This window comes from Triturus cristatus, chromosome 3_2 (assembly GCF_964204655.1).
Source record: "Triturus cristatus chromosome 3_2, aTriCri1.1, whole genome shotgun sequence".
NCBI classification, from domain to species: domain Eukaryota; kingdom Metazoa; phylum Chordata; class Amphibia; order Caudata; family Salamandridae; genus Triturus; species Triturus cristatus.
In genome coordinates, this window is record NC_140584.1 from 821,038,414 (window position 1) to 821,062,394 (window position 23,981).

General features: G+C 47.7%; 1 protein-coding gene across 6 annotated transcripts in view; it reads right to left on the reverse strand.

Annotated features, from left to right (window-relative positions):
• The window catches only part of CASP10 (caspase 10), a 204,201-nt gene that overhangs the window by 123,326 nt on the left and 56,894 nt on the right, over positions 1–23,981 (reverse strand). For 2 of the 6 annotated variants that reach the window (XM_085649009.1, XM_085649011.1), the window contains one exon: positions 14,630–14,712. The exons of 3 other annotated variants lie outside the window; for them this stretch is intronic. The gene's annotated coding sequence lies outside the window, so the exon portion shown is untranslated. Of the gene's footprint in view, positions 1–14,620; positions 14,713–23,981 lie in introns of all 6 variants that reach the window. One more of the 6 variants, XM_085649012.1, reaches the window with a different exon arrangement.

The window sequence follows — 23,981 nt, forward strand, 5'->3', positions numbered from 1 at the left end:
GGATGTAAAAAAATAAAGGAAGGGTGGTGGAAACAGAAAGCAACCAATGGCATAGAAAAAGTACTTAAGATTAAGGAGAAATCACAATGGGTTGACGGCTTAGAAAGGAGGCAGCCAATAAGACTAGGGCTAGGCAGTTTCACCCAGTCTGAGGCAAAAAGCCCAGAGCTGTTTACAACATTTTCTCTGGGTTTCCCTAAAGTGCATTCGTTATAACCAGCCTGCCTATTTATTTGCTCCACTCTCGGAAAATGTCACAAGTTTAATCAATGTATGGAATAAAAATCTCAACTCCACCCCGTAAAATAACCAAGGAAGCTGTCTGGGGGCGAAAGGCAAGAGGGCCATCATGGGTGGGATAGTAGATCATTTGCCAGCCGAAAGGAGTTTCCTGGGCACCAAGATTTGTGTACGCGAGTCTTGAGAAGGGAAACTGCGGTACGGGTCACGGGAAAGATAGCAGCTTGTGCAAAGCAAAGATGTGTGCACGCAACCTGCCACCGGTAGAGTCTAGGGAGAGTACCTCACTAACTTCTTCCGAAATCAATTAAATGCATACCACTGCCAGAACACGTGGGTATTTCTGCAAAGCAAAGTGCAAAAACTACACCTGGGAGTCGCCATAGTCCACGGTCCGCTGATGGATGAAAGCTTACATACCTGCAAAAGTCACGTGACGCGGGCAGACCGCGAAGTCTTATTAACAAGACAAGACCGGAAGTGGTGCGCACGAGCACGCTTGTGCCCACTTTGGCAAAAGTGAAAGCGCCGCATTTGCCCGTATGTTTCCAATTAACGCGAGCACGATAATTGGAAACATATGGCGCTCATGCTCGCTCCCGGGGACCCTAGGCCACAGACCAGAAAAGGTGGGCCATGCACCCCCCTTGGACCAATTGCATGCTATCTTTCTTAGAAAGACAGCATGCAAAGCCCAATAGCAAGTGATAAATTCCAAGCACAAGCGTGTGTTTGGAATTTAAAAGCCCTTACAAAATGCCTTGCAGTGCGGCGCAAGCGCGCTGGCTCAGGTGAGACCTAAAAAGGGCCTCATTAGTGAATTTGATAACTAAAAAAGTGTCCTGTGAAAATTACGGCCGTTTTGAACTTGTAAGGACATAAGTCTTTTGCAAGTTATGGAAGACTGTATGGATTAGAGCTTACTGAAGTCAATGTTGGTTTTAATATCAGTGAAATCAACAGTGAAAACCGGCCCAGCAGACCATATCGAAGGAATCCTTGTAATTTTGAAGGATGCACTCATCTTAGTTGAGATCATAAAACCGTCCCACAAACAGCCAAAAAAAAAAAAGGTTGTAAGACCAGCCTACCAGGCATTGCTTGATTGCCCTGTAGGCCAGTCCAACCCTGCGGTGGGGAAAAGCAGAGGCGGAGAGTTTGGGACTGGGGGATGAGCAGAGGCAGTGAGTGTGGGGCTGGGGGATGAGCAGAGGTGGTGAGTGTGGGGCTGGGGGGTGAGCAGAGGTGACGAGTGTGGGACTGGGGGATGAGCAGAGGTGACGAGTGTGGGGCTGTGGGAAGAGCAGGGGCAGTGAGTGTGGGGCTCTCTCACACTCGTCTAATTATCTGTGTATTAAAAACTTTGGAGGGTAAGCGGAGGAGGAGAAGGTCAAGGGCTTCATGAGAAGCAACTCAAACGAGGACACGAGTACCCGCAGTCTTCCTAAAAAGTGTTTAAACACACTTTGTTTTTTGGAGCTAGTCCGAAGGGAGAATATGGCAGGCAGCTCCTGTGCCCCTCTGAAGGGCAGCGCCCTGGGCCCAGCTCGCCCATGCTAAAGGCCGGGACTGAGCCGGACGGCATAACTGTACCTGCTGCCCTTCCCACGACCAACCTGCAGATTCGGCACACCAAGGTAAGAGTTTGTTTAAGGGGTGTCATGGGTGATGCATGCGACAACACTAGCTGTGTGGGCTGCGAGCACTTTTTTTTTTTTTTTTTTAAACGCAGATTTATATAGCGTGAACTCGACCCAAAGGTATTGGAGCGCTTTACATGAGCACCGGTTACGTTACACAAGGACATATTCAGGCACGGGGAGATTAGGTCATTTGCCCAGAATCACAGCATGTGGACGCGACCCAGAGGCTCGAACCTTGGTTTCCAGCACCAAAGTCGGAAGTCTAGCTGACGGTCCACACCTCTCCCACTTGCTCCGGAGCCTTCCTTAGCTCTCTGGGTTGCGGTACCTCTGAACCGTTCACGAGTTCCTCCTAACCTCACAGGTGCCCCACCCTTTATGAACTCCCCAACATGCACCAGCTGTGAAACCTTCATTACTTCTCCAGTCTACAGCAGTTACCCACCCTTTATGAGCTCCCCTGCGTGCACCAGCTCAGAAGCCTTCGTTAGCTCCCTGGTCTACAGTAGTTGCCCACCCTTCATGAGCTCCTCAGTGTGCACCAGGTCAGAAGCCTTCGGTAGCTCCCTGGTCTACAGTAGTTGCCCACCCTTCATGAGCTTCCCAGCGAGCACCAGCGCAGAAGCCTTAGTTAGCTCCCTGGTCTACAGTAGTTGCCCACCCTTCATGAGCTTCCCAGCGTGCACCGGCTCAGAAGCCTTCGTTAGCTCCCTGGTCTACAGTAGTTGCCCACCCTTCATGAGGTTCCCAGCGTGCACCAGCTCAGAAGCCTTTGTTAGGTCCCTGGTCTACAGTAGTTGCCCACCCTTCATGAGCTCCCCAGCGTGCACCAGCTCAGAAGCCTTTGTTAGCTCCATGGTCTACAGCAGTTCCCACCCTTCATGAGCTTCCCAGCGTGCACCAGCTCAGAAGCCTTAGTTAGCTCCCTGGTCTACAGTAGTTGCCCACCCTTCATGAGCTCCTCAGTGTGCACCAGGTCAGAAGCCTTTGTTAGCTCCATGGTCTACAGCAGTTGCCCACCCTTCATGAGCTTCCCAGCGTGCACCAGCGCAGAAGCCTTAGTTACCTCCCTGGTCTACAGTAGTTGCCCACCCTTCATGAGGTTTCCAGCGTGCACCAGCTCAGAAGCCTTCGTTAGCTCCCTGGTCTACAGTAGTTGCCCACCCTTTACGAGCTCCCTAGCGTGCACGAGCTCAGAAGCCTTAGTTAGCTCCCTGCTCTACAACAGTTATCCACACTTCATGAGCTCCCCAGCGTTACATATGTTTATTTGTAAAAAAAAAAAAAAATGTAAATTTGATACTTGTATAGCGCACTACTCACCCGCAAGGGTCTCAAGGCGCTTGTACGAATACCGCTGTGGAACCCATCCTGGCTTTCCCTGTGAGGCGTCCACTCCTGGGCACCCCCAAGGTGGAGGCCAGGCATCCTTAGCGTTGTGGGGGCCGTTGTGGAGATTAAGCAAGCTATTGCCCAGAGTTGCAGAGTGGGACTCCATGATTGGAATGGCACCGTGGCGAGAATTATCAGGTCCGTGGAATTTTTTGAGCCCAAGACCCGCCCAGGCGGGGAATTGAACCCTGGTCCCGGGCTAGACCTCTGCATCAGGGTCTGCCGCTCTAATCATTGAGCCACACTTCTCCACTTCAATCACTTTCAATCATAACTCGCGCGCCCGCAATCCACTGCTCATGACATCACATATTACATAACTCATGACATGGTCAGTGGCATCACTCATGACATCACTGATGACATCATCCTTGTGATAGAGTGGCTGTCGCGCGAGTTATAGTTATCTGAACTAACTATAACGTGGGAATTTCATTGTTTTTTTACGAGCGAAATGTCCAGCTAACTATAACATGTGTGAAACCTATGGTTTTTTAAGTGAATTTGCAAGGTTTTTTAAATGCTAATTCCTAATTAGAACGTGTGTGAAACCTATGGTTTTTTAAGTGAATTTGTAAGGTTTTTTAAATGCTAAGTTATGTATGTATTATATTTTTTATATATTTATTTTACAATAAACTACCTACGTATATAGTTATAGATTGACTGTATCCTGTAATATGGAATGGCTCGTTTAAAATGTTTAAGGTTTTTCACCGTGCGCGCACTGTGCGCGCACCCTGCGAATTTTTGAAAAAAAAATAAAATGTTTTTTTCACCCTTCGGGGTCCTTCAGGGACCCCCTGACAAATGCTAGAGGGTCAGGAACCCTCTACCCTGCCCCCTTTTCACGTTCTCCACCTTTCTTTTTCACTGTCACACACCAAACACACAAAATGGCGGCCGACACTTCCTGATTTCAACCGATTCGAATGTTGACTGACATGTAACCACCAATCAGAATTGCGCTCGCGCACGTTAGGGTGTGCGCACGGTGCGCGCTTACAGATATTTATGTACTTTTAAATGCATTTTTCTCAGGAACTACTGAACAGATTGACACCATATATGCAAAAGGCACATGCCTGACCTGAGGACTACCTCTTTGCCAAATTTCAAGTAATTCTGTTCAGCCGTTCGGGCTGTACCTTCGACTAAAAGGTCCTATGGGAAAATGCATGGGGAAAACGCGTTTTGGGACCCCCCTTTTTTCTCAGCCCCCGCTTGACGAATCACCCCGAGACTTTCAGGGTAGGAGCTGAGCGGAGCGCCCCATTAGTTTTGAAAATTTTGCGAGGATTTGTCAACCGGCGCCAAAGTTATTCAAAATTGAATTTTGAGATTTCCTATGGAAACACGGTCCTAACTATAACTATCTACTGGCGACCGCCAGTAGATAATATATATACATACTTTGACAAACCAGCGGTTTACTCCAAAAGCCGACGCCAGTGATCAAGGGCGAATCTATGCCAGTTTGGAAACAACTGAGGCTTGCTGAAGAAATGCTTTTAAAGGACACCGTCTGCGAACCTTTTTGTCTGTCAATAAATGGATTAAACTTACAGGACGTGTGTGGCCCTCAACGCGGAGCAGGTTTGTTATGGATTTATTAGTGGTCTGGCTCGGATCGCGAGGGCCCTGCTGCTGAAGTGCAGGTCCTTAGCGCGAAAAACATGAAGCGCGATTGGTACGTCGAGTTGCCAGTTGATGGGACAATAAGTTAAAAGGTGAGCACCAATGTTCTGCAAGGCATCCCACTGTGGTAAAAATTACAGTTAAAGTTGATTGGCAGCATCTACTATTGAAGGAACATTAAGTAGAAACTATGTCTAGAAGAATGCACAGCGTGCTCGAGCCCAGTGGGGCGAGTATTTAATATGGCGCAGGTGCGGCTGGAACTGTTGATGCTAATCACTCAAGCCGACGCCAGTGATCAAGGGCGATCTATGCCCGAAACATGTTTGGAAACAACTGAGGCTTGCTGAAGAAATGCTTTTAAAGGACACGGTCTGCGAACCTTTTTGTCTGTCAATAAATGGATTAAACTTTTTTAATCAGACTTTTTACCATCGCGTGTATTGCTGGACAGCATTTTAGTATTGGTATACTTTTGGGCATACTTTTTAAACTGCGCTGCATGGAATCGCGCTGCTGCTGCTCTTCGCTGTATTTGCTATTGCATCTGGCATCTGTTGGGACAGTAAGCAGGGGTTTTAGATTAGGCTTACCTGCATCATAAATCGTACCCTCACTCGCACTTTGCGGGATTTAGTCAGTGGGGTCGTGGTGCTTCGTCCGCCATCTTGGGTGGGTGCTGAAGCTTGGGACACTCGTAGCGCCATCTTGGTTGGGGCTAGAGGCTCTAGCAGCCGGAAGCCCGCGCGGCGTAATATTATAAATAGGTATGGGTGAGCAGGCGCGCAGCGGTCGCGCCAGAGGTAAGCCCGTTTGCGCCCGTTCGCGTCCCGGGCGCGTCAGGGGCGCCTTTGGCCACTCACTTGGCTGATAACCATGAGGATTGTAATAACTCACTGTACCGTACGGAGGACGATGTTCAACATCGACCATGTCCCTCATCCTATAAAAATCTCTTGTGGCCTACTGAATGTTCGCTCTCTCGTGAAACATCATGCGGAGATAGCCCTTTTATTAGAGTCCTCACACCTGGATATACTATTCGTGACTGAAACATGGACTACGGCGGACTGTGGGCCGGAACTCGGTTGGGCTTGCCCACCGGGCTATCTTATTAGACACACTCCTCGAGCCTCTGGCAGGGGAGGTGGAGTAGGTTATATTTTTAAAGACTCGATCTCCCTTGTGGAATTAGCAGTAAAGGAAGTGGTACGGTTCGAGCTCATGGGCTTTTCTATCATGGCCCAGGGCGGCACCTTGATCGCAGGGCTGTTATGTTATAGACCTCCCTCCTCGACCACAACCTCTCTTCAGTCATTGCTTGATTTGATTTACGATCTTTCAAACTCCCAAGCTAAATTTCTAATATTGGGAGATTTTAACCTCTGGCCTTCTGGCCCTCAAGATCTGGCCTACAGAGAGCTCTGCCAATCGTGTAGTAACATTCAACTCACACAGCTGGTTTTATCACCTACGCATGTTAAGGGACACATGTTAGATCTGATCTTCGCCGAGAAGGATTTGATGGTAGTGAAAGATCTTGGAGCAGGGCTGGACAGATCACTCTTTGATTAATATGTCCATTGTTTTGCCTGGTCCGTTAAAATCAACTAACTCAAGTGGCTTTAAACTTAATCGCCAATGGGCTCGTCTTCTTAGAGAGCCAATTCGCCCTACTCTATTGCCTAGGGGTTTCCAGGTGGAGGATAGTGTAGATAAGAGTTATACTGCCCTTTGTCAGCAAATTTTGACATCCCTAGACGAACTGGTCCCTCTGCGGAGGGTGAGGGATAGACCTAGAGTGACTAACGCCTGGTTTAATGACGATCTCAGACAGCATAAGATCCGCTGCAAACAGGCTGAGCGTACTTGGAGGAGAGGATATAAGGAGTCGGACAGGGCAGCGTATAAAGCGGCCCTACAGGTATATAAGACTCAACTAAGAAGTGCTAAAGCAAAGTTCTTAGAAGATACCTTGGGTAAGGCCACAAATAAATCGCAAACCCTATTCAAGTTGGTTAACAACTTATCTAATCCATCTTGTACAGTTCCAGCTATTCCGACTTCTCAAGATTTGTGTGATTCTCTGGCCGCTGCATTTGAGGAGAAAATTAGGACCATTTTGAGTGGACTCTCCGTGCCCGGACAGTTGGCGTCGCCGCTACCTCCATCCCTGGAATCCCTCTGCCACTCGGCGCCTCTTCGGGATAGCAACAGGGTAGATACTTTTTATTTGCCTTGCTTTCCCATTCCTTCACCAGAAGAATTTGGTGTCTTGGCCAATGGAGTGTCCTCGGGCTCACCACTTGATCCAATGCCTCATAAGATCTGGAAGGCATTTCAAGATGAGCTGTTTCCTCCACTCTACTCCATTTGCTGTCAGTCACTGACGACGGCGACAGTCCCAGATAGTTGGAAGGTGGCAATAGTAACTCCACTATTAAAGAAGGCTTCTTTAGATCCATCATGCCCGGCCAACTATAGGCCCATCTCGCTTTTACCTTTTGTGATAAAGGTCCTTGAGAGATGGGTCACAAGAGCCTTGTCCAACTTTCTGGAAACAAACTCTTGCCTAGATACAGCTCAATTTGGCTTTAGACCGGCCCACGGTACTGAGACCGCATTGGTTACCGTGTTAGATGATCTACGAACGCGTGTCGACAGGGGCAGGTCAGCCTTTCTAGTGCTGCTCGACATGTCGGCCGCGTTCGACACGGTTGACCATGTGGTTCTCTTGGAGCGTCTCCAAAGTGTGGGAGTAACCAATCTAGCCCTAAGCTGGTTAACGTCTTATCTCAGTGACAGACAGCAAGCTGTGGCTTTACCACCATTTCGATCAGCCACTCGACAGGTGAACCAGGGTGTTCCTCAAGGGTCGGCGATTAGTCCGATCCTGTTTAATCTATATCTCCGACCCCTTATAGAACTTATTAAGTCATCGGCATATCAGTCATCAATTATGCCGATGACACTCAACTGATTTTTTCATTTGAGGGTAGTGAGTCGGTCTCGAAAGACACTTTTCATCACTGTATGTCGGCCACAGCCGAATGGCTGCGAGCTAACTCACTCCAGTTCAATGGGTCAAAAACTGAGGTTCTCCATTGCTCTCCTGATCGCCTCCCTCGTGCGTTACCTGACGACTTCTGGCCACCTTCTATTACGGGTTCTGTGGAAGGAGCTAAATCGGCTCGTAACTTAGGAGTGGTGTCTGAACCTGACCTACAGCTGGATGTTTCAGTAAATAAGACCGCAGCGACCTGCATGGGCCTGCTTCGTGCCCTGCGCAATATTTTGCCAATACTCCCCCCAGGTGTCAGAGCAGAGGTAGTGCGTAGTATCATACTCAGTAGGTTAGACTACTGCAACGCACTACTTCTAGGAGCTCCTAAAAAATTGATCCTTAAGTTGCAGAGGATCCAGAACATGGCTGCGAAACTGGCCTTGTCGCGACCACGCTCTGCTTCTTCTTCTGCAGCTTTAGCTGATCTACATTGGTTGCCGGTACAGCAGAGGATCGCTTTTAAGGCGTCATGTCTTGTATTTAGAGCGTTGCATGGACTCGGACCAATTCCACTCCAGGGTCTGTTTTCATGGTATCAAGCTGCCCGACCTCTGAGATCTTCATCGGCGTTCCTGGTGCGGATTCCAAGGATCACTAGAGCAAGGATAGGTGGCCGTGCTTTTAGCTATATGGCCGCCTCACTATGGAACTCCCTTCCTCTGGCGCTGAGGGGTAGTCAAGATCTGCTCTCCTTTAAAAGGGATCTTAAGACCTATCTGTTCCCAAGAGCAATGTAAAATATTCCTTCCGATGGTTTAATAGGGTCTCAGCGCCAGGATACCCTTTGGGTGACAGCTGCGCTTAACAAGAAATAAATACATACATACATACATACATTAAACTTACAAGACGTGTGTGGCCCTCAACGCGGAGCAGGTTTCTTATGGATATATATCACCAAGAAGAGCACCAGATTTGGAGGCCACTCACGTTCTGTAATACTTTATTCCTGCAGGCAGCCCTGCTTAACAACGACAGGCACACAGAGATTTCTTTGCCAGAGTTCAAATCCTTACGCGTTTCGGGCATCCTCGCCCTTGGTCACAGGTAATCTGACTAATGCGGAACATGTAGCGTATCGCAACACCAAGTCACAGTTATTTACTCTCGCCAGGTGAGTATATGATAGTAGAGTATCTGTTGTTGGTACACCGCTGGATCAGTTTTCTGGTAGCAGAGTTATGGTTATTATTGACTAGTTTGGTGATAAATATTGATTATATCGTGTAAAAGTAGAGTACGAATGATAGCAAAAGGGGTTCGCTGGTGAAACTTTGGTCTTATTTCCCAATACGGGTGACACTGAAAAAGTAACAGGTTCTCCCGAGCGTGAATGAAGGGTAAACAGGGGTTTTACTCGCAGCAGAAGAAGAGTAATTCTGAAACTCAAGAGTAAGTCGAAATCTATTATTTGATTAGTGGAATAGACAGAGTAGCAAATGTTTTATGTCGTTACTAACAACTTATTTCTTTTACTTTTCTAAATAAATATCTATCGTATTACCTTGTGAAGGGATACTGATGTCACAAAGAGCCGCGCTGGGATTGGTGGAGACAGCGGGCGTAAGCTGGAAGCAAATTGTAAAGGGAGGTTCAGTAGTGAGGAGCAATACTGACATCACAAAAGGCCGCGCTGACATTGGTCACATCACGAGTGCAAGCCTGAATCTGATTGGTTGATAGCTAGAATCCGCACTAGGATTGGTGGAAAAGGAAAAAGAATTGTATGTTGAGTCCTGATTTGACTGCGGGTGTGAGTCGTGCTGATATAGGACGAGACATAGGTAATAGAGCTAGAAGATATATGGAAGACTCTTTCCTATATCGTCCTTCTGAAATGTTCGGAAGACGAAAGAAAATTACGTTAATGAAGAAAATTAAAAATTTCTTTAAGAAAGACAAGCCTGTGTTGCCTAGAGAGGGAATTTCTGTTCCGCCACCCAAGACGCCTGCTTCATTTATGATGATGGAGAAAGGATATCACACATGTGTATGGTTGGAAAATTGGGTGGAATATACAAAAGGCGATGGTGTTTTGGCTTTTCCGGATCATGGTACTTTTAATTTAAAGAGACTTCAGAATTTGAGAGATAGTATGAATATGTTAGAACCAAATCCTAGAATGACACAGTATGAAGCTTTGGAAGAATGGGAGATGAAGGCTTTTGATCGTGAAAAAAATTCAGAAGTGGTCGGAGATTTAGAGGATTTTTGCCTAGACATCCGTATGAGTCAAGTGGAGATCAAATGAAGCGTTGGTGAAGAGCTGTGGTGACAGAGGGTGTATATCCAGTATTAATGGCTAAAGAACAGTCAGGAGGCAAGTGTAAAGAAAAAATAGAATACATGAGTACGACAGGATATGGAGAATCCGATGATTAATTATTGCAGGATATTTTAATTAAAAACCCTCCACCGTACCAAGAAGAATCTAGTAGAGTCACCCCAAGTGCACCGATGCTAGGAATGCCTTTAACCCCACAAATTGTACATGATGTGTCAGTTAATAGGGAGTTGCAGGATAATGAGAGAGAAGCATTAAATAAAACTAGGGAAGAATTAGTTCAGAAAATAAGCCAATTGAATTTAAATGCTGAAGCCTTGACAGTACCAATGACTATTGGTCCTGTAATCCCATTATATGGAGATAAAAAGATTGGTCAGAAACCTCAAGCTGTGACAATTCCGTTAAGTAATCCCAGAAAAGAAGTAATAATTACTGATGATCAGGCCAGTGAAAGTGAATCAGTTATTTCGATCTCCCAAATGTGGAAAATTTAGCCGAAACTCCGAAGAGAGTTCTACCTGGAAATGTGAGAGAAAAGGGATCTTTGGTTCCTATAGGAACTGGAGGTTCAACAGCAGTCACTCCTGAAGATTTAGAGAGGTGGGCACAGGGTACAGAAAAACGAAACTCCGAAACAAAGATTTTAGATATCAGCAGATTTAAAGTAGATTTGGAGGAAATGATAGCTGGTAATGTCAGCACAGAAAGATTGAACATTTACAATGATGAGGATTTGTTATTCTTTTGTAACCAGAAGAGCAAGAGTATTTCATGAGAAATCAACAGAAGTTGCCTCAGAGATTGGAATAGAAATAGGGAAATCAAAATTATTGCAGAAACCATATCGAGTGGAGTTTACTGAAAAGGATTTAGAAAGTGTAAATGCCTCTGGTAAGAGACTACAGATAAAAGAGTTGATGAATATTTCGTGAAAGTGGGGAGACATTGACAAATGGAGAATTAGGTGGATAAGAAAGAAAGAGGAAGTACAAGCGAGAGAAGAGTCATCTGCATTTCCAGTGAGAGAAGCAGAGAAGTTCCTCGTGGTGGATATGTCCATGTACCCTGGAGCAGAAACGATATTTTGTCATTTATGAATGATTTCCCTAGGTTGAGAGAGAAACCAGTTGAATGATACAGACAGGCGGAAAGGTTTGTTAAAGTTTCAAAGGTTTTGTTGTAGGTTTTAGATGGTTTATTTGATATTGTGGTACCGGCTGATTTGTGGACAGAGTGTAAGATTACAATTGATTGGTCAAATGAGGAATAGCCAAGGGATTCCAAAACAGGAGCGCCATCAGAGGAGGTGAAGTAGTATCACCAGGTGATTACTTTCTTGAAAGGGAAAATTCCTCCTAAAGAGACTGATTGGGTAAAAATAGAAAGAACAACTCAAGAGCCAAAAGAATCCGTACACGCATACTATGAGAGATGGATTTGAGAACATTGGAGACAAGGATATGGGACCTTTTGTGTATCGGTTTGTGTATGGTCTGAAACCAGAGATTAGTCAGATGATTCAACAGCACATGTTGTGCTGGCAAAGCAAAACCATAGACGAAATAGTGAAATATGCAAAGTACTGCGATGACGACATTGAGGCAAAACATAGAAAGTTGAAGGAGAAAATGATGTGGGCACAAGTGAAATTGGCAGAGCAGCAGGAAGCAAAATTAATTTCTTAGACTGAGAATGAGATTAAAGACCAGAGTCAAAGTGAACAAGTGTCGAGTGGTGGTAAAGGACGAGGACGAATGAATAGAGAGGAAGCAAGGAAGAAATGTCCTTGTCATGCGTGCGGAAAGCTTGGACATTGGAAGAACAAGTGTAAAAATGTCCAGAATAATAACGGGCCAAATCACAATTTAAATCGGCAGATGCAGAATGAAGTGGTTGTGAAACAGCAACAGCAGGTAGTCACTCCACAGTATCGGGTGCCACCACCTCCTATGCCAAACCATGTGAACATTCAAAAATACAGTGCGAACACCGGATTTCATGGAGAAAGTGGTAAGAATAACCCTGTGATCAGACATGTCCATTTATTGATAGGAAAGTTGAAGGTAATGAAATCACTTTTCTATTGGACACTGGTGCTACCCGGTCTACTGTGAGAACAGCAGACATCCCAAACCTACTCATCTCAGGAGAAACTATCCAAGTTGTAGGAGTGTCAAACAAACAGATTAGAACCTCAGTTACAAAACCAATGGAAGTACATATTCGAAACTTTAAAGACATGCATCGGTTTGTAGTTTGTGACTCAAGCCCAGTAAATTGGTTAGGGAGAGACGTATTGTGCAAAATTAATTGCACAATCTACTGTACGCCTGATGGTGTTGCTTTTCAAACACCTGATGAGGACGTTGTCTATAAGATGATGTTAGCTAAGCAAGGTACAGAAGTGGATGAAATGTTTTCATTAGTAACTGAAAGTGAATTACCGGAAGAATTGAGAGCTACAGCAAACCCACGAGGTGTGGGATTTTTCAGGAAAAGATATACGACTAATGGCAAATATAGATCCAGTGAAAATAGTGGTAAAAGAAGGTGCAGTTTATCCAAATACATGGCAGTACAAAATGATTCCAGAAGTAAAAGCAGGAGTTGCTCCAGTAATTGATCAAATGATTAAACAAGGAATTCTGAAATAAATAAGAAGTAGTCCTTGTAATTCTCCAATCATGGGACTCAAAAAGCCTAGTGGTAAGTGCAGGATAGTGCAGGACCTGCGAATAAGAAACAAAATTGTAGTGCCTTGTTGCCCAGTGGTGCCAAATCCAGCAGTGATTCTTTATCAAATACCTTGGAATGCAAGTTGGTATATAGTAATTGATTTGTGCCACGCATTCTTTTCCATTCCGTTGCACCCAGACAGCCAGTATCTCTTCGCCTTCTGGTTTGAAGATCGTATTTTGGTATGGTGCCGAGTTCCTCAAGTGTACACAGAGAGTCCGTCAATTTTCAATCAGATACTGAAAAGGTGTCTAGAGTCATTAGTCATGCCCGGGAAATCAGTTCTGGTTCAGTAAATTGATGACCTATTGGTGGCATCAAAGACGCGAGAAGATTGTGTCACTGACACAATTGCATTACTGAACCATTTGGCCGAAGGAGGACATAGGGTGTCTCCAGAAAAATTGCCATTTTGTCAACAAGTGAGATATTTAGGGCATAAAATAGAAAGAGGAGTTAGAAAAATGATACCGGAAAGAATAAAAATAATCAAACAAATGCAAATACCTCAGACGCAAATGGAGATGAGAATGTTTTTGGGAGTGGTTGGGTACTGTAGGCAGTAGATAAATAGCTTCTCCCTGCTAGCAACACCATTGATACAATTGACTCGGAAAAGAGCGAACGACCAGATTGATTGGAATGATGAATGTTTGGAAGCATTTGTGAAATTGCGAAACTGTCTATGTGAGGCCCCTGCTTTGGGCATGCCTGATTATTCAAAAGAATTTGCGCTGTTTTGATGTGAGAGAAAATTGTGCACTTTCAACCGACATCCAGTGGCATATTTCTCTGCTACCTTGGATCCAGTGGCTTCAGCCTTACCTGGCTGCTTAAAAGCAGTAGCTGCTACCTGTATGAGTCTGGAGCAAAGTGAGTCAATTGTGATGGGCCACCCCGTAAAGGTGTATGTTCCACACTCAGTTGAAATTCTTTTTACAAGAACGCGAACACAAACACCTCACTCCTAGTCGGTTGACTAAGTATGAAAGAGTGATTTTGGGAGCAGAAAATGTGACAGTGATAAGATGTACAATAATGAATCCTGCCACATTATTGCCAGATCCATGTTGTGAGGAAGTGAAAGATGAGATTGATCATTATTGTTTGGATGTGACTGAATTGTGTACTAAGCCCCGTCTAGATATAAAAGAAACACCTTTGAAGGAATCTGATCATGAATTATTTGTGGATGGGTCATGTCTGAGAATAGAAGAATGAGGGCTAAGTGCTGCAAATGTGTAGTTGGGCACGGGATGAGGGACCGAAAGCTGGCAGCACTCGCATTGGTTAGCAACAGGAGATTTACTTACTAAGGTTAAAATTGCTCACATGATGCTTCGACACCGTAACTGTGTATTCTACTATGCTGTCTGAGACTGTATGACATTATGCCACGTATGCTTATGATATTGTATCATGTTTCGTTGTTTATTTGATTGGTTGTGTAAAATCAATAAAAAACAGATATAAAAAAAAAAAAAAAGTGCTGCAAATGCTGTATGCAAAATATCAAGAGTTAATGAAGCATCCTATTTACCGGGAGACAAGTCTGCACAAGTAGCCGAATTGGTGGCCTTAACAAAGGCATGCAAAAGTGGAAAATAATTGGAAAATAACCATATTTACGGATAGTCAATATGTTTTCGGGGTTGTGCATGATTTTGGCCAGCTCTGGATGCAGAGGGGATTTCTGACTTCTTCAGGATCTCCTATCAGAAACAGTAAATATGTAAAAGATTTGTTGGAAGTATTACAATTGCCAAAAGAAGTAGCGGTTGTTAAATGCGCTGCACATCAGTCAGGAAATGACTATTTGACGGCGGGTAATAGGTATGCAGACCAAATTGCTCAATACTGTGCAAGAAATACAATGGCAATCAACAGAAAGGTGGAAATAAGTGAAACCAGCTGCCAACTTATGTTTTTCACAGTTTCAGAAACATGGGATGAGGTCAGACAGTTGCAGGAAGAAGTTGAGGAAAAGGAACAGGAAATCTGGATAAAGTTGGGTTGTACAAAAAGGACTGACGATGAAGTGTGGGTGTACTTAGATGTCAGACCAATCATGCCAGATTGCCTACTCTCTCAAACGGCAAGAGTATACCTTGGGACAACACATATTGGCAGGGATTCAATGATCAGACTATTCAGACAGAGTTGGTACAATCCAAAGTTTTGGGTAGTTGCAGAAAGCCAAAGATGTGTGATGTGTCAGCAGAAAAACTCAGGCAGAAAGACAGTGGTTAGTTGGGGAAAGAGTGGAAAGGCAGGGGGCGTGGCTTGGCGCCAACAGTAATGGCCGCCTGACTCCGGAGCTCCGCCGGAGCTAGGGCCCGTAAAACCCGTTCAATCCGTATACAATCCGGCCACACGGGAAAAGAGCTTAGAAATAGATGTCGGAAGCGACGGAGAGCCGGGCAATCCCTTAAAAAGTTGGTGAATCCGGTACGGGAGCCTGCAGGAGTCATTGAAGTGCGGAGCCGGCAGCGGCTCAATCATGGCCGTGTGAGCGCAGAAGCGGCGCGTTGACCTTCCACCAGCGTCCAACAGGGGAGAAGAGGAGCGTCGAGATCCGCGGGCGCTGCCGAGAGTGTCAGCATACCCGGCGGAGCATGGGAGACTTGACCGGAGCCTCTCCGGGTGAACCCGCAGGCTTGAGGCACCGGGACGGGTGCGCCACACGAGCCGGACCTGGAGGTGGGGCAGACCTCGCGTGCCGCCCATGTAGAGAGGAGACCCGCGTGTGCAGGCAAGTGGCGGTTTGAACCCTGGGGAGCAGCGGAGGTACCGAGTGGCAGTTGTCGAGGCGGGCAGACAGTGTCACTGGCCCGGGTGAAGTGGGTGTGCTCTGAGCCGGCTGATTGGACCTGGGCCCGACCTGCTACGGGACTTCAGGACGTGCGGGACGGTGGCGGGGGCTGCGCCGCTATTCCTGCGGAACCCCCTGGACACAAAGGCCGCTATAAAAATTGGAGACCGGCCGGTTACACGAGTGGACCCGGCCTTGCACTGATTGGTCCGCGGGGGAGAAGCTAGTGCTGGAGGCAGAGGGGCACATTATACTGTACGGGAGGAGCCAGTGAGTGTTTTATACACACCGCTGCCGGTTTACCGCGGCGGAGACCTGGTGGGAGAGCGCCCACTCTGACCAGAGGAGGGGTACCCGACTTCTGCCCGCACAAGACATCTTTGGACCGAGCGGACAGATCCACAGCAGCGGGACCACAGTGTGAGGGGGCACCAAACATCCGGGGCCTGCCAGGTGGCCCGGAAGGCCTTCACCGTGACAGCGATAAGTGGGCTCTGTGGAGACGTGAGTGGCTCCGTCCGATTACAGAGTGGACGCAGGTGGTGGGCCTCTCGGACTGGGCTGATACTGCCAGGGCTGCCCCCACGGAGGGACGCATTGGTCTGGCGGCCGGAGAGGGTAACGGGCACGTGGCGGACCGGGAGACCTGGAGCACATTCGGAACTGCGCAGCGTGAACAAGGAGAGGCAAGTCGGCGCCCAGCCGGTGATCGCTGAGGGGGAACCCAGAGAAGGGGTGGCGACCCCAATCAATACACCAGAACCAACTGAGCGGGCCGGAGCGGAGGAGGGTGACCGAGCGGCGGTGAGTTTGTGCCCAAAAGAGCCTGCACGAGGGAGCTGGCGTGGTCTGCAACCCGGCGGCGGCCTTACTACAAACATGCGGCCAAAAAACAGCGCCACGGTTCAGTCCAACAAGCTGGACAAATACGCGGTCCCTAAAGCGACCCCACTGTCTGACGAGGGGCAGGGGAGACGGAGCCGTCGTTGCAGTCCATCATGGCGGCCATTACGGGACTAGGAACCACACTCGAAACGAAAATGGACAAGATGTCCATTGAAATGAACCTTATGAGGGCTGGCATGCAGAAAACAACAGAGCGGGTCAAAGAAACTGAATCAAACGTCTCTGACCTCCAGACGACCACGAAACGACTGGAGGAGAGAATAAACGCATTGACTCACCAACACCGCCAAATGGCGGCGAAACTCGAGGACCAAGAAGGACGGGCCCGACGCAGTAACATAAGAGTGGTGGGGGTTCCGGAGGGACTGGAAGGGCCGAGTGTTGACCTCTTCCTGGAGGACCTTATACTGAATCACCTTAAGCCTAAAAGACTATCCTCGCTCTTCACAGTGGAACGGGCGCACAGGGCACTGATCCCGAAACCAAAACCGGGAGCCGCTCCCAGAACGATCATTGCCAAAATCCTGAATTATAGAGACCAGGACGCCATCCTACAGGCCGCAAGGATCCAGGGAGATGTACAATACGAAAATGCAACTATCCGGTTTTTCCCAGACTTTACTCTAAAGGTCCAACAGGAGAGACGGTCCTTCGAAGGGGTGAAAGCCGCCCTGCGGCAACGTGGGATCAAATACATGATGTTCTTCCCGGCGAAGCTTAAGATCCTTGTGGATGGAAACTCACTCTTCTTCACCAGCCCACAGGAGGTGCAGGACTGGCTGGATGGGAGGGCGGGCCGTGGAAAGCGCTCCACGACCACGGCGAGAAGGACGGAGCATGAGACTCGAGGGGAAGTTCTACCAGGAAACAGTACTGCTCGTGAACTGCACACTGACCGCACTTGGAGATCGCGATCCAACAGCCCAGGCCGGGCATCAATAGAACACGAATCAGGAACATAGGACGGCTGCGTTTCACTCCGGAGATGACTGCAAAAACCGTAATGTACACTGGGGGGGGAAAACACCCTCATGGGCAATGAGGAGTGGGTCTGCGTTTACGCACATGCATAACACAACCCTTAATTGTCTCTTGGAAACTCGGGGGAGGCATGGGTACAGGGACTGAGCCAGAGACACATGATACTGGCAGGGAGACACCACCCAGAGAGGTGACTGACACTGCAGGGATGCATAGAGGCAGCTCTTGAGCATGCAGGTGGCACTCATTCCATTTAACACGGGGGGCCCGGGCGGCCGGGGTCGGCTACTGTCCACTTCCCCAAGGCACAGTTGTTCACGCATTGGGGCGATAGGCACTCTGCTGGTTGGGGATGTGGGTAGTTTGGAACCTACGTGGCAGGGTAGCAGGGAGGGGGGATGGGACATTGGAATGTGTATGTTTGGGGTTCCTATTTTTTGGGTTGTTTATGGTGGCGGGGGGAGGTGGGAAGGGTTATAGTTGGTCAAGCAAATGTACAGCATCAGTCACAAGGTCGTGTTACTTTATACTTGAATGGCTCTGTAATACCAGTTTCCACACCAACAATGCACTGGGATAAGAGTCTTAAAATTATAAGCTGGAACGTTAACGGGCTGGGGGACAAAATAAAAAGAAGTATTGTCCTGCAACATCTCAAACGACACTCCCCTGACGCTGCATTGCTACAAGAAACACACTTAATGGGAAACACGTGTAGAGCGCTCAACAGATGGGGCTATAAAATGGTGACACATGTGGGGTTCACGACAGGGTCCAGAGGGGTCGGGATCCTGGTGCGCCACACCTTCCCCTTCCCCTTCGCAGTTCAGCGCACGTGGACAGACCCATTGGGGCGCTACGTCGCAGTCACAGGACAGTGGGAGGGCCGAGCGCTTACTCTGGTAGCAGCATACATCCCACCTGGGCTACAAGCACAATCCTATAAAGACCTGGGCGCCTTTCTATTGGGATTACCTACTGGACTCCTCGTGATTGGCGGGGACTTTAATTCAGTGGTATCAGGGGAATGGGACAGGCACCCACCACGGGATATAGGGGTGGGTCAGCAGTGGCTCCCCCATTTCCTTGACGCCTTTGGCCTTCTAGACCTCTGGAGGAAACACTTTCCCACTCGTAGAGGGTATACCTTCTTGTCAGGGGCGAATCGTACCCTATCCAGAATAGACTATATCCTCTCCCCGGTACAGACAGACCTGATCACGACGGAAATTACGCACCTTCCGAGAGGTATGTCTGACCACTCGCCAATATGGGTTCATTTGACGATGGGGGACAAGAGAGCAGTAACACATTGGGCATAGCACCAATAAATCCTTGGTACCTTAAAGGCCCAGAGACTAGAGCAATACTGGTGAAAGTGACTGACCAATACTTTGTTGACAACGAGGGCACGGTAGACTCACCATCCGCGTTGTGGGAAGCATTCAAGACAGTTCTTAGGGGGCAAGCTATTTCAGTGGTGGCAGGTAGACGTAAAGACAAGGAAAAGCAGCTGCTAGCTATCGAGCGCAAAAGCGCGCGGCTAGAGGAGAGAATTGGGCATGACCCTGACGATGATGTCACTCACCAATTGCAAATCAGAGCAGCGGAATATAAAGCTATTGGTACGGATGCGGCGAAAACCCTTGCTCAGGACAGGGATGGGCGGATATATGACCAGGGGGATAAGGCAGGCAAGCTTATTGCTTGGCTGGATAAAAAAGAAAGAGAGCAAAGAGTGGTACCTGCACTTAGGAGTGCTTCGGGGATGTTCCTCACGGAACCACACGACATAGCATGGGAACTCGCATTACACTTCGAGACGGTGTACCAGAGACACTCTGACTTCACGGAAGACGATTCTACCGAATTTTTAGCAGACATTAGGCTACCTACACTCACCGACCAAGACCAAGAACAGATGGAGGAAGCTCTCACGTCGGAGGAACTAATCAAAGCAATAGGTGATCTTAAGGTGGGCAAGGCGTTGGGGCCCAATGGCATCCCTATTGAACTGTACAAGCTTAAGCCAGACAGAATAGCACCATATCTGAAGGCAATGTACTACGATAGTAAGGAGAGAGGTGCATTGCCGAGGGATCAGCGCATAGCCACACTTGTTGCGATTCCCAAACCAGGGAAACCGAGGGCTGAATGTACATCATATAGACCGATATCACTCCTTAACGCGGAACCAAATATACTGGCCAAAGTATTAGCCAACAGACTTCGGTCTATCATAACCAAATTAGTGCACCCTGACCAATCGGGCTTCATGCCTCATCGAAATACGGCCCTGCATGGAGTACTGGGGCGTTGCCCCGGAATCCAAGAGGACGCCACGGTGGTCTCGTTGGACGCAACCATGGCATTCGACACCCTTGAATGGGCTATTTCTCCTGAGGCGGAAGCCGGGAGTTGTACATGTTTACCTGTTATCACGATTGCTGTAAATAAAATCGGCGCTTAGCAGTATTTTAAAATTGAATTTTTGTAATTTGTGTTATGGTTTAATTTGGCTTTGTGGCTTTTTAAACTACCTGACCTCTCCCCCAAGCGAGACACAGCCGATCTAGGGCTCAGTCCGGCCTCGATCTAGGAGGCGAGGGGAAGGAACGCGGCGGCCATCTTAGGGAGGGATCTCCCAGGCTGGGTGCAGTTCTAGTTGTCAGGCACTGCAAGGCACTCGGGGCTAGTACTTAAGCAGGAGCTGCACTTGCTTGCGAGACTCGCTATTTCTCCTGAGGCGGAAGCCGGGAGTTGTACATGTTTACCTGTTATCACGATTGCTGTAAATAAAATCGGCGCTTAGCAGTATTTTAAGATTGAATTTTTGTAATTTGTGTTATGGTTTAATTTGGCTTTGTGGCTTTTTAAACTACCTGACCTCTCCCCCAAGCGAGACACAGCCGATCTAGGGCTCAGTCCGGCCTCGATCTAGGAGGCGAGGGGAAGGAACGCGGCGGCCATCTTAGGGAGGGATCTCCCAGGCTGGGTGCAGTTCTAGTTGTCAGGCACTGTAAGGCACTCGGGGCTAGTACTTAAGCATACGGGTATGCCTCCGCGCAGCGGACGCGCAGAGCGGATGCGCCATCCCCGCGCCAAAGGAGCGCCTAAGGAAAGCCCGTCTGGGCCCGTCCGGCCCAGGTCGGGCCCAGGGACCGAGGATGCTGCCAGTATAGATCGCCTCTGCCCCCTGATGAGGTACAGTCGGAAAGAGTTACTCAGACTCAGAGGCACGCCCATCTCGCTGTGTAGTAAACTGCGAACACATGTAAGGAACATTGCACCTTGTACTAGATGTAATTATAATTTCACATGTGAAACATCCAAAAGCACTGGAGACAGGCTCCGCCGGTATCACCTCGCATTATTAAACGGTCGCTCGTTACCAAGACATGCCATCGAGGTCTCCTTGCTCTTAGAGGAACAAGATCTAGATGTGCTATTTTTAACAGAAACTTGGTTGAACGATAGTTCAGACCCAGATCTTGTCCGAGCATTACCACACAACTATTCTATCCTGAGACACGATCGCCCAGATGGTAGGGGGGGAGGGATTGCCATAATTTATAAATCCGTACTGGGTTGTAGGGTTGAAAAAGCAGCATTAAAAGGTGCGGAAAGCTTATTTTTTGCTATTACCGTTTCCCCAATTTGCACCCTGTCGGGCCTCCTGCTATATAGGCCACCAGGTCCCTACGGTCAATTCTGCGATGACCTTCCCATTTGTGCCACTAATTATGCTAGTACCACCTCTAATTTCACATTACTGGGTGATTTTAATATTCATTCCGATGAGGCACATTTACCAGCCTGCATTAGTCTCAACGCAGGATTAGAAGTGCTCCAGCTGAGGCAATTAGTGACAGGCCCTACTCATAAAGCTGGACATACCCTTGACCACTGCTACACCAATTTGGATAATCTCATTTTTGAGAAATTAATTGATATTCCCTGGACTGACCATAAATTGCTGCTCCTCTCCTTGGTTCCATTGATATTGTCTGAGCCCTCCAATACAACAAGGAGGTCCATACGGGTCTGGTCCAAACTCTCTACCGAGAGGTGGAGGAAGGAACTGAGTGACTCATTACCTGCGCTCTCCCAGGACCCTTTGATAGCCGATACACAATTTAACCAATGGCTAACGTCCTCTTTGGATGTCATCCTCCCCAAAAGTGAACTGTCCCATAGGAAGGGCAACAATAAAAAACCCTGGTATACATTGGAACTTAAAGCTTTAAAGCGCCAATGTAAGCAGCAGGAGAGATACTGGCGCAAAAACTACTCAGAAGAGAGTAAGGACACCTATAAATTGGCCCTGAAGAAATATAAACAGGGAATCAAAATTGCCCAATCAAATTACTATCAGGAAAAAATTGATTCGGCATCCAATGCCCCCAGGGAAATTTTCAAATCCTTGGTCACTCCCCCTGTGCCTGTTAACGACCCTGGACTGGCAAGTTCCCGCTGTAATGAATTGGCGCATTATTTCTCCGATAAGGTGGATAATATTTTCTCCTTGTTTAAGCCTCTGCCCGTTGAAGGGATCTTGCCCCTCTCAATGGACACCGGTAATACCGGTTTGTATCATTTTTCTCAACTAGATTATCCTACTGCATGGTCCCTCTTGAATAATCTGAAATCAGGCTCTCCAGCGGACCCCGCCCCGCCTACCATTCTAAAGTTGGTGTCAGATGTTTTGACCCCAGCTATTCAAGAGGTGATCAATGCCTCACTTACATCAGGCATAGTTCCTTCTTCCTGGAAACAGGCAAAAGTGAAAGCTTTATTGAAGAAGCCAAACCTAAACCCAGAAGATTGGGCTAATTATCGCCCTATCTCCTTACTGCCAACCATCAGTAAGCTGGCGGAGAAGCATGTGAACTCATTGTTGGGATCCTATCTTGAGAGTAGCAATTCCCTCCATATCACTCAAACAGGATTTAGAGCTAAGCAGGGCACCGAAACAGCCCTAATTACTGTTGTGGAGGAGGCTAGGAAGATTGTGGACAATGGAGATAGGGCAGCCATTTTGTTATTAGATCTTAGTGCCGCCTTCGACACCGTGAATCATTCCATCTTGATTCATAGATTGATGGAAGTAGGTGTCGGAGGAGGCGCACTAAAGTGGCTGCGCTCTTTTCTGTCCGATAGGACTTTTGCGGTCTTTGAGGATGATGCCTGTTCCCCCCAAATGCGTCTGCAATGCGGTGTCCCCCAGGGTTCATCCCTCAGCCCTACCCTATTTAACATTTATATGAGGCCATTGGCTGAGGTGGTGCTGCCCTGGGGAGTACAGCTGGTAACGTATGCAGATGACACGCAGCTTATCATCTCCCTGGCTTCTCAGGGTGCCCCATTTGAGAATCTCTCCCTGTGCCTTAATAAAGTTCAGGAATGGATGGACCGATCCTTCTTAAAGTTGAATGGATCAAAAACGGAGGTGATGCTGCTAGGTTATAAACCATCCAATACGGTAGAGAACTGGTGGCCGTCTAATCTGGGCCCTCCACCGCCACCTAAAGAACAAATTAAGAGCCTGGGGGTCTGGCTGGATCCTGCCCTGAACTTTGGTGTTCAGGCTCGCAAGGTGGCAGGAACCTGCTATGCCTTCATTAGACTACTTCACGCTTGGACTATTCGAATGCGCTGTATTTAGGCACCACACAAGCTACCATAAAAACCTTGCAGACAGTACAGAACTGCGCGGCCCGAATGCTGCTGAATATCCCTCGTCGGACTTCTGCTAAGCCAGCACTGCGTCAACTACATTGGCTGCCTGTCCAGCAAAGAGTACAGTTTAAAGCGCTGACCACGGTCCATAAAGCTATTAATAAAATAGGACCTTCCCTGAATCAATCTATGTTCCATTTATTTCTACCAGGACGAGCTCTAAGGTCTGAAAATAAGAAGCTGATTGCAATTCCTAGAATCAGGAGAGTGCGAATGGGAGGCAGGCGCTTCTCCCTCCAAGCCGCCACCCTTTGGAACAAACTCCCCGACTCCATCAGAATGGAAGCTAACCATCTCAGGTTCAGGAAGAGTTTAAAAACCTTCCTGTTTGCCTGATTTCCTCAAGATCTAGTGAGTTAAGCGCTGGGATGCCTCAGGGTAGCTACGCGCTATATAAGACTGTAATCATTCATTCATTACCTCTTTGCAGTTCTCAAGAAGATGGGATTTGGGCCCAAGTTTATAGGCTGGGTGCACCTCCTATACGCCGAACCTCTAGCCAAAGTGTCGGTTAACAATAAGATGTCAGAGGTGTTCACACTT